Source organism: Pagrus pagrus (genome assembly GCF_965226575.1).
Source record: "Pagrus pagrus genome assembly, chromosome: 22".
NCBI lineage: Eukaryota > Metazoa > Chordata > Actinopteri > Spariformes > Sparidae > Pagrus > Pagrus pagrus.
The window spans coordinates 15655802-15664819 of NC_140204.1; positions in this window are offsets into that span (position 1 = coordinate 15655802).

Below are 9018 nucleotides of genomic sequence, written 5' to 3' on the forward strand. Positions count from 1 at the left end.
TTGGAGCAGCTGTTGTTGTTGTAGTCGGAGCAGCGGTGGCTGTTGTTGTTGGAGCAGCTGTGGTTGTTGTTGGGGCAGCTGTGGTTGTTGTTGGTGCAGATGTAGTTGTTGTAGTTGGAGCAGCTGTGGTTGTTGTTGTTGGGGCAGCTGTGGTTGTTGTTGGTGCAGCTGTAGTTGTTGTAGTTGGAGTAACTGTGGTTGTTGTTGGAGCAGCTGTGGTTGTTGTTGGAGCTGCTGTGGTTGTTGTTGTTGGGGCAGCTGTGGTTGTTGTTGGGGCAGCTGTGGTTGTTGTAGTTGGAGCACCTGTGGTTGTTGTTGTTGGAGCCGCTGTGGTTGTTGTTGTTGGAGCTACTGTGGATGTTGTAGTCGGAGCAGCTGTGGTCGTTGTTGTTGGAGCAGCTGTGGTTGTTGTTGTTGTTGGAGTCACTGTGGTTGTTGTTGTTGGGGCAGCTGTTGTTGTTGTAGTCGGAGCAGCGGTGGTTGTTGTTGTTGGGGCAGCTGTTGTTGTTGTTGTTGGAGCAGCTGTGGTTGTTGTAGTCGGAGCAGCAGTAGTTGTTGTTGTTGGAGCCGCTGTGGTTGTTGTAGTCGGAGCAGCGGTGGTTGTTGTTGTTGGGGCAGCTGTGGTTGTTGTTGGTGCAGCTGTAGTTGTTGTAGTTGGAGCAGCTGTGGTTGTTGTTGTTGGGGCAGCTGTAGTTGTTGTCGTTAGTGCAGCTGTGGTTGTTGTTGTCGGAGCCACTGTGGTTGTTGTTGTTGGGGCAGCTGTTGTTGTTGTTGTTGGAGCAGCAGTAGTTGTTGTAGTCGAAGCAGCAGTAGTTGTTGTTGTTGGAGCCGCTGTGGTTGTTGTTGGGGCAGCTGTAGTTGTTGTCGTTGGAGCAGCTGTGGTTGTTGTTGTTTGAGCCGCTGTGGTTGTTGTTGTTGGAGCAGCTGTTGTTGTTGTAGTCGGAGCAGCGGTGGCTGTTGTTGTTGGAGCATCTGTGGTTGTTGTTGGGGCAGCAGTGGTTGTTGTTGGTGCAGCTGTAGTTGTTGTAGTTGGAGCAGCTGTGGTTGTTGTTGTTGGGGCAGCTGTGGTTGTTGTTGGTGCAGCTGTAGTTGTTGTAGTTGGAGTAACTGTGGTTGTTGTTGGAGCAGCTGTGGTTGTTGTTGGAGCTGCTGTGGTTGTTGTTGTTGGGGCAGCTGTGGTTGTTGTTGGGGCAGCTGTGGTTGTTGTAGTTGGAGCACCTGTGGTTGTTGTTGTTGGAGCCGCTGTGGTTGTTGTTGTTGGAGCTACTGTGGATGTTGTAGTCGGAGCAGCTGTGGTCGTTGTTGTTGGAGCAGCTGTGGTTGTTGTTGTTGTTGGAGTCACTGTGGTTGTTGTTGTTGGGGCAGCTGTTGTTGTTGTAGTCGGAGCAGCGGTGGTTGTTGTTGTTGGGGCAGCTGTTGTTGTTGTTGTTGGAGCAGCTGTGGTTGTTGTAGTCGGAGCAGCAGTAGTTGTTGTTGTTGGAGCCGCTGTGGTTGTTGTAGTCGGAGCAGCGGTGGTTGTTGTTGTTGGGGCAGCTGTTGTTGTTGTTGTTGGAGCAGCTGTGGTCGTTGCTGGGGCAGCTGTGCTTGTTGTAGTTGGAGCAGCTGTGGTTGTTGTTGTTGGGGCAGCTGTGGTTGTTGTTGGTGCAGCTGTAGTTGTTGTAGTTGCAGTAACTGTGGTTGTTGTTGGAGCAGCTGTGGTTGTTGTTGTTGGGGCAGCTGTGGTTGTTGTTGGGGCAGCTGTGGTTGTTGTAGTTGGAGCACCTGTGGTTGTTGTTGTTGGAGCCGCTGTGGTTGTTGTTGGGGCAGCTGTGGTTGTTGTTGGAGCCGCTGTGGTTGATGTTGTTGGAGCCGCTGTGGTTGTTGTTGTTGGAGCTGCTGTGGATGTTGTAGTCGTAGCAGCTGTGGTTGTTGTTGTCGGAGCAGCTGTGGCTGTTGTTGTTGGGGCAGCTGTGGTTGTTGTTGTTGGGGCAGCAGAGGTTGTTGTTGGTGCAGCTGTAGTTGTTGTAGTTGGAGCAGCTGTGGTTGTTGTTGGAGCAGCTGTGGTTGTAGTTGTTGGAGCAGCATTAGTTATTGTAGGTGGAGCAGCTGTGGTTGTTGTTGTTGGGGCAGCTGTGGTTGTTGTTGTTGGTGCAGCTGTAGTTGTTGTCGTTGGTGCAGCTGTGGTTGTTGTTGTCGGAGCCACTGTGGTTGTTGTTGTTGGGGCAGCTGTTGTTGTTGTTGTTGGAGCAGCTGTGGTTGTTGTTGGGGCAGCTGTGGTTGTTGTTGGTGCAGCTGTAGTTGTTGTAGTTGGAGCAGCTGTGGTTGTTGTTGTTGGGGCAGCTGTGGTTGTTGTTGGTGCAGCTGTAGTTGTTGTAGTTGGAGCAGCTGTGGTTGTTGTTGTTGGGGCAGCTGTAGTTGTTGTCGTTAGTGCAGCTGTGGTTGTTGTTGTCGGAGCCACTGTGGTTGTTGTTGTTGGGGCAGCTGTTGTTGTTGTTGTTGGAGCAGCTGTGGTTGTTGTTGGGGCAGCTGTGGTTGTTGTTGGTGCAGCAGCTGTAGTTGTTGTTGTTGGAGCCGCTGTGGTTGTTGTTGTTGGGGCAGCTGTGGTTGTTGTTATTGGGGTGGCTGTGGTTGTTGTTGTTGGTGCAGCTGTAGTTGTTGTCGTTGGTGCAGCTGTAGTTGTTGTAGTTGGAGCAGCTGTGGTTGTTGTTGTTGGAGCAGCTGTGGTTGTTGTTGTCGGAGCAGCTGTGGTTGTTGTTGTTGGAGCAGCTGTGGTTGTTGTTGTTGGGGCAGCTGTGGTTGTTGTTGTTGGGGCAGCTGTGGCTGTTGTTGTTGGTGCAGCTGTAGCTGTTGTTGTTGGTGCAGCTGTGGTTGTTGTTGTCGGAGCCACTGTGGTTGTTGTTGTTGGGGCAGCTGTTGTTGTTGTTGTTGGAGCAGCTGTGGTTGTTGTTGGGGCAGCTGTGGTTGTTGTTGGTGCAGCTGTAGTTGTTGCAGTTGGAGCAGCTGTGGTTGTTGTTGTTGGGGCAGCTGTGGTTGTTGTTGGTGCAGCTGTAGTTGGAGTAACTGTGGTTGTTGTTGGAGCAGCTGTGGTTGTTGTTGGAGCTGCTGTGGTTGTTGTTGTTGGGGCAGCTGTGGTTGTTGTAGTTGGAGCACCTGTGGTTGTTGTTGTTGGAGCCGCTGTGGTTGTTGTTGTTGGAGCTACTGTGGATGTTGTAGTCGGAGCAGCTGTGGTCGTTGTTGTTGGAGCAGCTGTGGTTGTTGTTGTTGGGGCAGGTGTAGTTGTTGTAGTCGGAGCAGCAGCAGTTGTTGTTGTTAGAGCCGCTGTGTTTGTTGTTGTTGGGGCAGCTGTGGTTGTTGTTGTTGGGGCAGCTGTGGTTGTTGTTGGGGCAGCTGTGGTTGTTGTTGGTGCAGCTGTAGTTGTTGTCGTTGGAGCAGCTGTGGTTGTTGTTGTTGAAGTCACTGTGGTTGTTGTTGTTGGGGCAGCTGTTGTTGTTGTTGTTGGAGCAGCTGTGGTTGTTGTTGGTGCAGCTGTAGTTGTTGTAGTCGGAGCAGCGGTGGTTGTTGTTGTTGGAGCAGCAGTAGTTGTTGTAGTCGAAGCAGCAGTAGTTGTTGTTGTTGGAGCAGCTGTGGTTGTTGTTGTTGGGGCAGCTGTAGTTGTTGTCGTTGGAGCAGCTGTGGTTGTTGTTGTTTGAGCCGCTGTGGTTGTTGTTGTTGGAGCAGCTGTTGTTGTTGTAGTCGGAGCAGCGGTGGCTGTTGTTGTTGGAGCAGCTGTGGTTGTTGTTGGGGCAGCTGTGGTTGTTGTGGTTGGTGCAGCTGTAGTTGTTGTCGTTAGAGCAGCTGTTGTTGTTGTAGTCGGAGCAGCGGTGGTTGTTGTTGTTGGGGCAGCTGTTGTTGTTGTTGGAGCAGCTGTGGTTGTTGTTGGGGCAGCTGTTGTTGTTGTTGGTGCAGCTGTAGTTGTTGTGGTCGGAGCAGCGGTGGTTGTTGTTGTTGGGGCAGCTGTTGTTGTTGTTGGAGCAGCAGTAGTTGTTGTAGTCGGAGCAGCAGTAGTTGTTGTTGTTGGAGCCGCTGTGGTTGTTGTTGTTGGGGCAGCTGTGGTTGTTGTTGGGGCTGCTGTGGTTGTTGTTGTTGGAGCAGCTGTGGTTGTTGTTGGAGCTGCTGTGGTTGTTGTTGTTGGGGCAGCTGTAGTTGTTGTTGGGGCAGCTGTGGTTGTAGTTGGAGCAGCTGTGCTTGTTGTTGTTGGAGCAGCTGTGGTTGTTGTTGGAACTGCTGTGGTTGTTGTTGTTGGAGCCGCTGTGTTTGTTGTTGTCGGAGCAGCTGTGGTTGTTGTTGTTGGAGCAGCTGTGGTTGTTGTTGTTGGGGCAGCTGTGGTTGTTGTTGTTGGGGCAGCTGTGGTTGTTGTTGGTGCAGCTGTAGTTGTTGTAGTTGGAGCAGCTGTGGTTGTTGTTGGAGCAGCTGTGGTTGTAGTTGTTGGAGCTGCAGTAGTTGTTGTAGTCGGAGCAGCAGTAATTGTTGTTGTTGGAGCCGCTGTGGTTGATGTTGTTGGAGCAGCTGTGGTTGTTGTTGTTGGGGCAGCTGTGGTTGTTGTTGGTGCAGCTGTAGTTGTTGTAGTTTGAGCAGCTGTGGTTGTTGTTGTTGGAGTCACTGTGGTTGTTGTTGTTGGGGCAGCTGTTGTTGTAGTCGGACCAGCGGTGGTTGTTGTTGTTGGGGCAGCTGTTGTTGTTGTTGTTGGAGCAGCTGTGGTTGTTGTTGGGGCAGCTGTGGTTGTTGTTGGTGCAGCTGTAGTTGTTGTGGTCGGAGCAGCGGTGGTTGTTGTTGTTGGGGCAGCTGTTGTTGTAGTCGGACCAGCGGTGGTTGTTGTTGTTGGGGCAGCTGTTGTTGTTGTTGTTGGAGCAGCTGTGGTTGTTGTTGGGGCAGCTGTGGTTGTTGTTGGTGCAGCTGTAGTTGTTGTGGTCGGAGCAGCGGTGGTTGTTGTTGTTGGGGCAGCTGTGGTTGTTGTTGTTGGGGCAGCTGTGTTTGTTGTTGGTGCAGCTGTAGTTGTTGTAGTTTGAGCAGCTGTGGTTGTTGTTGTTGGAGTCACTGTGGTTGTTGTTGTTGGGGCAGCTGTTGTTGTTGTAGTCGGAGCAGCGGTGGTTGTTGTTGTTGGGGCGGCTGTTGTTGTTGTTGGAGCAGCTGTAGTTGTTGTTGGGGCAGCTGTGGTTGTTGTAGTTGGAGCATTTGTGGTTGTTGTTGTTTGAGCCGCTGTGGTTGTTGTTGTTGGAGCTGTTGTGGATGTTGTTGTTGGGGCAGCTGTGGTTGTTGGTGTTGGGGCAGCTGTGGTTGTTGTTGGAGCCGCTGTGGTTGTAGTTGGAGCAGCTGTAGTTGTTGTAGTCGGAGCAGCAGTAGTTGTTGTTGTTGGAACCGCTGTGGTTGTTGTTGTTGGGGCAGCTGTGGTTGTTGTTGTCGGAGCCGCTGTGGATGTTGTTGGAGCTGCTGTGGTTGTTGTTGGGGCAGCTGTGGTTGTTGTTGGAGCCGCTGTGGTTGTTGTTGTTGGAGCCGCTGTGGTTGTTGTTGTTGGAGCTGCTGTGGATGTTGTAGTCGTAGCAGCTGTGGTTGGAGCAGCTGTGGTTGTTGTTCGCGCTGCTGTAGTTGTTGTAGTTGGAGCAGCTGTGGTTGTTGTTGTTGGAGTCACTGTGGTTGTTGTTGTTGGGGCAGCTGTGGTTGTTGATGTTGGAGCAGCTGTGGTTGTTGTTGGAGCCGCTGTGGTTGTTGTTGGTGGGGCAGCTGTTGTTGTTGTAGTCGGAGCAGCGGTGGTTGTTGTTGTTGGGTCAGCTGTTGTTGTTGTTGGAGCAGCTGTGGTTGTTGTTGGGGCAGCTGTGGTTGTTGGTGCAGCTGTAGTTGTTGTGGTCGGAGCAGCGGTGGTTGTTGTTGTTGGGGCAGCTGTTGTTGTTGTTGGAGCAGCAGTAGTTGTTGTAGTGGGAGCAGCAGTAGTTGTTGTTGTTGGAGCCGCTGTAGTTGTTGTTGTTGGGGCACCTGTGGTTGTTGTTGGAGCTGCTGTGGTTGTTGTTGTTGGAGCAGCTGTGGTTGTTGTTGGAGCTGCTGTGGTTGGTGTTGTTGGGGCAGCTGTGGTTGTTGTTGGGGCAGGTGTGGTTGTAGTTGGAGCAGCTGTGGTTGTTGTTGTTGGAGCAGCTGTGGTTGTTGTTGCAGCTGCTGTGGTTGTTGTTGTTGGAGCCGCTGTGGTTGTTGTTGTCGGAGCAGCTGTGGTTGTTGTTGTTGGAGCAGCTGTGGTTGTTGTTGTTGGAGTCACTGTGGTTGTTGTTGTTGGGGCAGCTGTTGTTGTTGTAGTCGGAGCAGCGGTGGTTGTTGTTGTTGGGGCAGCAGTAGTTGTTGTAGTCGGAGCAGCAGTAGTTGTTGTTGTTGGAGCCGCTGTGGTTGTTGTTGTTGGGGCAGCTGTGGTTGTTGTTGTTGTTGGGGCAGCTGTGGTTGTTGATGTTGGGGCAGCTGTAGTTGTTGTCGTTGGAGCAGCTGTGGTTGTTGTTGTTTGAGCCGCTGTGGTTGTTGTTGTTGGAGCAGCTGTTGTTGTAGTCGGAGCAGCGGTGGCTGTTGTTGTTGGAGCAGCTGTGGTTGTTGTTGGGGCAGCTGTGGTTGTTGTGGTTGGTGCAGCTGTTGTTGTTGTTGTTGGAGCAGCTGTGGTTGTTGTTGGGGCAGCTGTGGTTGTTGTTGGTGCAGCTGTAGTTGTTGCAGTTGGAGCAGCTGTGGTTGTTGTTGGGGCAGCTGTGGTTGTTGTTGGTGCAGCTGTAGTTGGAGTAACTGTGGTTGTTGTTGGAGCAGCTGTGGTTGTTGTTGGAGCTGCTGTGGTTGTTGTTGTTGGGGCAGCTGTGGTTGTTGTTGGGGCAGCTGTGGTTGTTGTAGTTGGAGCACCTGTGGTTGTTGTTGTTGGAGCCGCTGTGGTTGTTGTTGTTGGAGCTACTGTGGATGTTGTAGTCGAAGCAGCTGTGGTCGTTGTTGTTGGAGCAGCTGTGGTTGTTGTTGTTGGGGCAGGTGTAGTTGTTGTAGTCGGAGCAGCAGCAGTTGTTGTTGTTAGAGCCGCTGTGTTTGTTGTTGTTGGGGCAGCTGTGGTTGTTGTTGTTGGGGCAGCTGTGGTTGTTGTTGGGGCAGCTGTGGTTGTTGTTGGTGCAGCTGTAGTTGTTGTCGTTGAAGCAGCTGTGGTTGTTGTTGAAGTCACTGTGGTTGTTGTTGTTGGGGCAGCTGTTGTTGTTGTTGTTGGAGCAGCTGTGGTTGTTGTTGGTGCAGCTGTAGTTGTTGTAGTCGGAGCAGCGGTGGTTGTTGTTGTTGGAGCAGCAGTAGTTGTTGTAGTCGAAGCAGCAGTAGTTGTTGTTGTTGGAGCAGCTGTGGTTGTTGTTGTTGGGGCAGCTGTAGTTGTTGTCGTTGGAGCAGCTGTGGTTGTTGTTGTTTGAGCCGCTGTGGTTGTTGTTGTTGGAGCAGCTGTTGTTGTTGTAGTCGGAGCAGCGGTGGCTGTTGTTGTTGGAGCAGCTGTGGTTGTTGTTGGGGCAGCTGTGGTTGTTGTGGTTGGTGCAGCTGTAGTTGTTGTCGTTGGAGCAGCTGTGGTTGTTGTTGTTGGAGCAGCTGTGGTTGTTGTTGTCGGAGCAGCTGTGGTTGTTGTTGTCGGAGCAGCTGTGGTTGTTGTTGTTGGGGCACCTGTGGTTGTTGTTGTTGGGGCAGCTGTGGTTGTTGTTGGTGCAGCTGTAGTTGTTGTAGTTGGAGCAGCTGTGGTTGTTGTTGTTGGAGTCACTGTGGTTGTTGTTGTTGTTGCGGCAGCTGTTGTAGTCGGAGCAGCGGTGGTTGTTGTTGTTTGGGCAGCTGTTGTTGTTGTTGTTGGAGCAGCTGTGGTTGTTGTAGTCGGAGCAGCAGTAGTTGTTGTTGTTGGAGCCGCTGTGGTTGTTGTTGTTGGGGCAGCTGTTGTTGTTGTAGTCGGAGCAGCGGTGGTTGTTGTTGTTGGGGCAGCTGTTGTTGTTGTTGTTGGAGCAGCTGTGGTTGTTGTTGGGGCAGCTGTGGTTGTTGTTGTTGGAGCAGCTGTGGTTGTAGTTGGAGCAGCTGTAGTTGTTGTAGTCGGAGCAGCAGTAGTTGTTGTTGTTGGAACCGCTGTGGTTGTTGTTGTTGGGGCAGCTGTAGTTGTTGTTGTCGGAGCCGCTGTGGATGTTGTTGGAGCTGCTGTGGTTGTTGTTGGGGCAGCTGTGGTTGTTGTTGGAGCCGCTGTGGTTGTTGTTGTTGGAGCCGCTGTGGTTGTTGTTGTTGGAGCTGCTGTGGATGTTGTAGTCGTAGCAGCTGTGGTTGTTGTTGTTGGAGCAGCTGTGGTTGTTGTTGGGGCTGCTGTAGTTGTTGTAGTTGGAGCAGCTGTGGTTGTTGTTGTTGGAGTCACTGTGGTTGTTGTTGTTGGGGCAGCTGTGGTTGTTGTTGTTGGAGCAGCTGTGGTTGTTGTTGGAGCCGCTGTGGTTGTTGTTGGTGGGGCAGCTGTTGTTGTTGTAGTCGGAGCAGCGGTGGTTGTTGTTGTTGGGGCAGCTGTTGTTGTTGTTGGAGCAGCTGTGGTTGTTGTTGGGGCAGCTGTGGTTGTTGTTGGGGCAGCTGTGGTTGTTGGTGCAGCTGTAGTTGTTGTGGTCGGAGCAGCAATGGTTGTTGTTGTCGGGGCAGCTGTTGTTGTTGTTGGAGCAGCAGTAGTTGTTGTAGTCGGAGCAGCAGTAGTTGTTGTTGTTGGAGCAGCTGTAGTTGTTGTTGTTGGGGCACCTGTGGTTGTTGTTGGAGCTGCTGTGGTTGTTGTTGTTGGAGCAGCTGTGGTTGTTGTTGGAGCTGCTGTGGTTGGTGTTGTTGGGGCAGCTGTGGTTGTTGTTGGGGCAGCTGTGGTTGTAGTTGGAGCAGCTGTGGTTGTTGTTGTTGGAGCAGCTGTGGTTGTTGTTGCAGCTGCTGTGGTTGTTGTTGTTGGAGCCGCTGTGGTTGTTGTTGTCGGAGCAGCTGTGGTTGTTGTTGTTGGAGCAGCTGTGGTTGTTGTTGTTGGAGTCACTGTGGTTGTTG